Raw genomic sequence first — 7,139 nt, forward strand, 5'->3', positions numbered from 1 at the left:
GTCTGCAACAAAGACAAGAACCTTGGAAATGCATTCCTGCTACCCTGGGTTTAAAACCAAGCAGTTTAATGTATTGCATAAAGTAAATAAAAATCTAGTTTTACAGAAACTCAAGCAGTCTGAAGCTGTGGTTAGAACACAGGTGCTGTCAGTTTTTTCTGGCTGCTCATCTTCTGGTTGGGAGCCTTGGAGTGGTCCAAGTTGGATTAGACTGTACAGAATTCATATAAAGTAGACATAGGCTGACTGATCTATCAATACTCAAGAGGCACCAGCATTATCATCTGGGTCCTCATTTCAGGGAAACTGGTGTGTGCCAGAAAGCAGAATTTTCTTATTGTTTTGCAAACCATTCTATCTCCTCAGCACAGAGCATAGCATGGTCTCTGATTATTTTCTTGGCCTTGAACTGCATGATTCATGTAGGACAGTTACTGTTTAATAAAGATGAAGTGTATGCAAGCAGATAAAGCTAAATTATTAACCACAAAAGCATAATAATGCCAAGTTATGTCAGATATGCTTATTGAAATCAGTACATGTGATATATTTCTTTCAGTTCTACAGCTTGCCAAGGCCCCCTTTTGGGGCTCTAAGCCTCATCCTAAGCCTCTTGTTTATGCTGAGCAATCTGGAAAGCCCAGGACCTGTTTTTTAGTGGTGTTCCTCTGCTCTCAAAACTGTTCACAGAGAAGCCTTTCTCACAAACCCACTTCTGACTTTTTTGGCTTTGATCGTAGCCTTACCACAGGCATTCTGAAAGCATCACTGAGGCTGTAAGATGTGTGGCCTGCTGAGGAGATGGGGGACATGACAGTGGATGGCTTTTCCCAAAATTTTTAGACACACTTTTGCTTTACTCTGCTCCAGACAGAGTGGGAATATCAAAGACTTATACAATTTAATCATGATGTTCTCTACATTGTCCTTGTCTCCAGGAGTGTTTATGGTTGGCTTCTTTCCTTGAGAAGCTGCACCCAGGCTCTTGTGGGGAAAAAAACAAACAAAAAAACAACTTGTAAAATAAACACTTCTGGTCTTTCTCAGCTTCTTTTCTCCTCTTCTTGTTCATCTCTCTAAATTGAGCTCTACCCATGTCTTCTTTGAAAATTGTAGACAAAGGTTCAGAAGGCTTCATCAGGAAACAGATGATGAGGAAAGCTTTTTTTACTTTTGGCCAGAAAAGAGCAAGTTTAAGTCTGTAGTGCAAAGCGAAACAGAGCATCTCTGAACTTGGTCAGGTATAGTCCCACTCCCCTGCTCCTTTCCAGAGTTAAGAAGTCAGGGCTATTTCTTGGTATACTTGCCAGCCCTCAGATACCCACAGGAATCCTGCTGTAAGCTTTAAATCACAGCTTCTGCAAGGTGTATGCAACATAAAAACTTCAGAGACATAGTTCTCCTCTAGTATCCCCATTCTGATGACATTTTTTTTTTATTTGTAAATATTTCTTTATGTATAACTTCATGTGTGTGTGTATATGTGTGTGTATATATGTCTGTGTATTCTATCCAAATTAACTTTTCCTCAGCATCAAGAAGTCCATCTCTGATTGCTAGGCAGCCTGTCATAATCTCACACACCTTTTTTGTATATGCTTAAAATTGGACTTCTAATTTCTTATGCATAGCAGGATCTTCCTTGTAAAATTCCTGTTTCTCTCCATGGCTAGGCTGCTATCATGTTGAAACTGTGACTTGAAGTGTTCTCTGGTGTCCTTATTTATTCTTTGTGTTTTTATCCTTTTTGTCCACTGCCTAACACATTAAACCTAGAATATAGGAGATAGAAACAGCACCTTACCAAGGGATTTTTGTTTCACAAATAGGTCCTCATCACGATGTCAAAAGTAATAACTGAGTGCTTCCTTAGCCAGTTTTTATCTCATGCCTTTAAAAGCAGAAGATTTTTCCTCATGCCTTTGGTTTTCTTAAGAAAAAATAATTATTTGGCCCAAAGAAAGAAAAGGTAATGTGTCAGATCATTTTGCAAATCCAAAAAGTGTCATTTTCGGAAGGAAGGTTTATTATTCTGTGACAGACTGAATTATTTCATGCTGTCTAAAATTAAAACCAAGTAGATTAATTTCCTGACGCAAAACCAAACTCTGGTTTCAACAATTTTGTCCAAGATTCAGTTCTGTGAAATTGCTGGGCCCTTGTGGTTCAGCTGAAGACTGTGTTAGAAGTGAACATGCTGAGCATCTTTAAATATCAAATCCATAAGATCCCTTTTGATATCAGATATATAGCAAATCAAGAATGTCAGGGTAATATGTTATATTCCTTCTTTTAGAAAAACACAACCGTCTACAGAGCATGTTTGGTAATCCAAAACATTAGAAGCTTTATTTATTTATTTATTTATTTCCTTAGCTGATGTTCTCTCTTGGATCACAAAGAATTTGTGCTAGCAAATATTGTGGAGTACTCTTACATTTTCTATTTTTCCCCTTTTAATCTACCAAAAAAAAAAAAAAAAGAAAAAAGAAAAAAGAGGTAGTTTGGATTTAAACTGTCTGTAAATAACGCGATGCATAATTTGCTGTAATTTCCTGTACTAACCAACTAACCAGAACTTTGCTTGTCTAATTAGCTGGCTTTTTGTCAAGTGTGTTATTGCACTCAGTTACTTTTTTTCCCTCATTTTCCTTTTTGTTTTTATGCAGGGAAGGAAAATTTAATAAATGTCTGTCAGTATCACTTGAAGTGTCCTGAAGAAAAGTGTATTACCTAGCTACTTGCTATTATTTAAGTGATTTGATACATTTGGTGCCCTAATTCCTATGGAATTAAAGTGTTTTTACCCTGACAAATTTTACTCTCTTACTTGGTCAATGCTTGGTTGCTGCTTCTTCCTTAGGTCGATGCAAGTGCTTACCAGCAAAGTCTGCAATTGTCCTTTGAACTAATGAAATAAGAAAATTTCTATTCCTTGGCAAGCTTTGGCAAAGGGGACAGCATTTTATTTTTTTATATGATAAAAACACCTGGGCTATTGAAGTTTTATTGGATATAAAATATATAGTCAATTTATACACATCTAGCCTGAAATCAGCAGTATAAAATACCTGAAATTTTGCTAATTCTAAGGGTTAAGATGTGAGGGACTTTCTTGAAGACCTTTTTTTTTTATATGAGTATTTTGAGACCCCCCCTTGGAATGATACCTTTAGAGACTTTATTTGCCCCTGGTGCCTCCCTAGAGGTCATTAAAATAAGATTTAATTTAAAGTATTCACAAGGAAGAAGAATTATGCTGTGCTCTCCTTACCTTAGTGATATAGAAGTGCCAAGTGCTCTCACAGCACCAGAACCATGTTCCAAGAGTTCTTACTTTTTATTTCAGAATCCCATGAGAATAGCCAGTTTTTTTTCAAACCTGGAGTCTATCTAGCATGGTGTATCTTTCTCCAGCAGTGGAGACAAGATCACACGGGAAGCATAAGCACACTCCAACTGTATATTGCTTCCATGAGGTCCCCTAGCCTCAAGTCATTTTTCAGGATGGGGAATTTCCTATATCTAATTACTTTGGTAACCCTCAGTAACCAAGTAACCCTCACTTTCAAGTATGTGCCATTGAGCTTACTTTTAAAAAAAAATTCGAAAAGAAAAACATCAGCCACCAAGTCTGGAACTGTTACGTGAAGAAGAACTTCCTCTGTTTTTGAATACGGCACTTGGAATGCAGCAGCTATGGGCAATAAAGAAAACAGAGTGGACATTGAACCCCAGCCACTCTTTTCTGGAAAACTTGTCACATGTCCCCAGGTCACCTTTCCCAGACTGTGAGGTCCAAGTATAATGAATCATTTATACCAAAGGCTATCCTTATCCTTGATCATCTTTGTGGCATTTTTCAGACCCTCTCCTATCACTGACATTCTCCTTTCCTTCATTAAGGATGAAGCAGCAGAGCTGTTTTCAAAATTCAGAATATACACAACCCACCTGTTTGCTAGGGACCTACTGATATTTCTTCCTTTTCAATTTATTGAAATTGCCTGCTAGCATTTTTATTACTTCATCTGATACATAATTTCCATGTGTTTCTCCTCAACAGAAGTCTAATACTGAATTACAGCATACTTTCCTGTTTAGCTCTGGAACCATTGAATGAAGACGAATCCTCACAGCTCTCTTGCATGCAAGTGCTAGAAGTTCAGTTCCCTTTCAGCTCAAGAAGAATCTCTGTCTCTCTCCCTCTCTCTCTCTCTCTTTTTCTCTCTCCTTCATAGCTTCTGCTTTTTTTGCATATAGCATCATTCCTGGTGAAGCAGAAATCTCTGTCAGATACCCCTGCAATTATTACAACTCTGCCATTCTATTTCTGTCTCCAGTTCTTCACGGGCTACAGTAAAAGCTTCACAGAAACTTCCCAGCGAAGTCCTGGTCTCCAGCTTTTTTTTCCAGCATGAAAATCTTTTCCACCAGAATTTCCTACCTTCTATCTTCTATATGTAATTGATGGTTACCTAAATACTACCCACTGCAACCCACTGCCTCTGAGGTTAACCAGCTTTGTACTTGGTAGGTAAATTAATTGCATGTTTTCATACATGTCTGAACCTTGTGCTGTATCAGAGCATTTTGTTCCTCTTCCCTTCCTGCTGAAGATCCTAATTCCAGAAGGGCATTTGCATTAAGAGAGGGCTCATACCATCCAGTTAAGAGAAACCTATTACTGGAGTCATGTTTCCTTTCACTTGCCAGTATGACATTCCTGGTTATCTCGTCTGGCAGCCTAGGTATCAGCAAAAGTAAACAGCTTTTTAAAGACAAAATATTCAGCAACTGCAATGTGTCCTCAATGAATGTCTCCATTAGCCCACTTCCCTCTGGGCCAGCTATCTGACTCTGATATCCATGCACACACATGCTGGCTTTTCCACAGAGGTGATACTTATGTAAGTCTCCATCTATCCCTGCAGGAAAGGTGCTTCTAGTGTACTTCCTTCTTTTTGCCTTTTTGGACAGCTACAGCATCGGATCCTGAAGAAGTCTGTTTCCAGCTGCTCCTTTATCTTTAACATCCTATGTGTGCCCTGGCAGCTAGAAGGGCCACCCTTGCTCTGGGGTTCATCAGGCACAGCATCAGCAGCCAGGCAAGGGAGGGGATTGTCCTGCTCTGCTCTGAGCTGGGGCAGCCTCACCTCTAGTGCTGGGGTCAGTTTTGGGCACTGCATGAAGCTATTGGAGTCTCCAAAGGAGGGCCACAAGGATGATAAAGGTTCTGGAGGAAAAGCCATATGAGGAGCAGTTGAGGTCTTTTGGTCTTTCTGGCCTGGAAGAGACTGAGGGGAAATCTCTTTGCAGTTACAACTTTACAAGGGGAAGTGCAGGAGCAGGCACTATCTCTTCTCTGTGGTGACCAGTGACAGGACTCAAGGAAATGGCCCGAAGTCATGTCAGGGAGGTTTAGGTTGAATATCAGGAAAAGGTTCTTCACCCAGAGGGTGGCTGGACACTGGAAAAGGCTCCCCAGGGAAGTGATCACAGCACCAAGACTGTCTGAGTCTGACAGGAGTTTGGAAAATGCTCTCAGGCTTATGGTGCATTCCTTGCTGTATTCCTGTGCAAGACACATAGAAGATGAAAATATTATATATGGGCCCTAAACAGTCCTGCTAAAGATGATATTGTCTCATAATTAGATCATTTGGTAAACAAGTCTCCCTGAATTATGAACAGCATTTTTAATTAGATATAACTATGAATTATAAGCTGATTTTTTCATTAGATACAGTTATGGAAATGAAAAGGATTGTTTCTTAGACAACAGTTAAAATGAGACAGAAACGAGTGCATCTGAGAAAAGTTACAGCAAGGATTATCACATCCTTTACTATGGTGACTTTCTTCTTAAAAATAGTCGGGGGGGGAGGGGGGAGGGGTGTGGTAAATCACTATTCCACTCCTAGGTTTTGTTCAAATATTAAAGTTTTGAACTTCAAAATTTTGGCTGAGATGCCTCCAATTTTTGGCACAGCACAGTCCCAAATGCACTCCTACAATTGTTGAATCACAAGAAGTGGAAAATTAAAAACAATAAAAGACTACTGGGATAAATCTGAAAGTAAGAATCATCATGACTGAAGTCTGTTAAGGTAATTTCCACAGTGTGAATCTCTACTGCTTTTTCACATAGGCTGTGTATTTAGATAAAGGTAGACATCCTAACAGGCTAAAAGAAGGGACTGACAGGAGCCTTGTAACACTCAGCAAGAGCAAATGCCAAGTCCTGGACTTGGGACAGACTAACCCATTACAACAATCTAGACCAGGATTTGCCTGTTGGGGGGGCAGCTCTGCTGGGAAGGGTCTGTGAAGCCTGGTGGTTGCAAGCTGAATGTGTGATAGCAGAGAATCCTGGCACCAAAGCACACCAACAGCACCATCTCGGGTTGTATTTATGAAAGCAAAGCAAGTGAAATGATGGAAGAAATCATCCCCGTTGTACTCAGCACTTGTTAGTACAACACCTAGATACTGCATCCACTTCTGGGTCTCAGTACAAGAAAAGCATTGAGGACCTCAGATAAGGGGTCCTGAGATGGTCAGGGCTGCAGCACTTGCCCAGTGAGAAGAGGCCAAGGGATATGGGTTTGTTCAGCCTCAATAAGAGGTGGCTCCAGGGCACCAAAGAGCCAGTGCCTATGGGCAACTGGTCATGACAATGGAATCAGCCTCTTCACTAAGATTCATGGTAAGACAATGGACATAGGCTAAAACAGGAGTTTGAGACTGGATATTCAGAAAAATGTTCATTCTGGGGGTAATTCTCAGAGATTACTCAGAGAAGGTGTGGGATCTCTGTTCTTCAGTGTTTTTTAAATCTGGCTGAACAATGTCTCGAGCAAACTTTTCTAATACAGTGTTGCTCTCCTTTGAACAGGAGGTTGGACTAGAGACCTCTCGAGGTCTGTTCCAAACTGAATAGGTCTGTGAGTCTTTGAGATATGTGGAGCCTGGTTAGCTCCTAAGCATATGTCATTGTTCCCCTGTATGTTACCTACATTTGCTTCAAGAGGCTTGCTGCATGCAGATGGTCAGTGGTACAGCTCACAACAGTTTGCTAAGAATCTGCTAGGAAGGAAAACTTCAATCATCACACTCCTCAACAAACCAGACAGACA

The sequence above is a fragment of the Cinclus cinclus genome, chromosome 1 (genome assembly GCF_963662255.1).
Source record: "Cinclus cinclus chromosome 1, bCinCin1.1, whole genome shotgun sequence".
Lineage (NCBI taxonomy): Eukaryota > Metazoa > Chordata > Aves > Passeriformes > Cinclidae > Cinclus > Cinclus cinclus.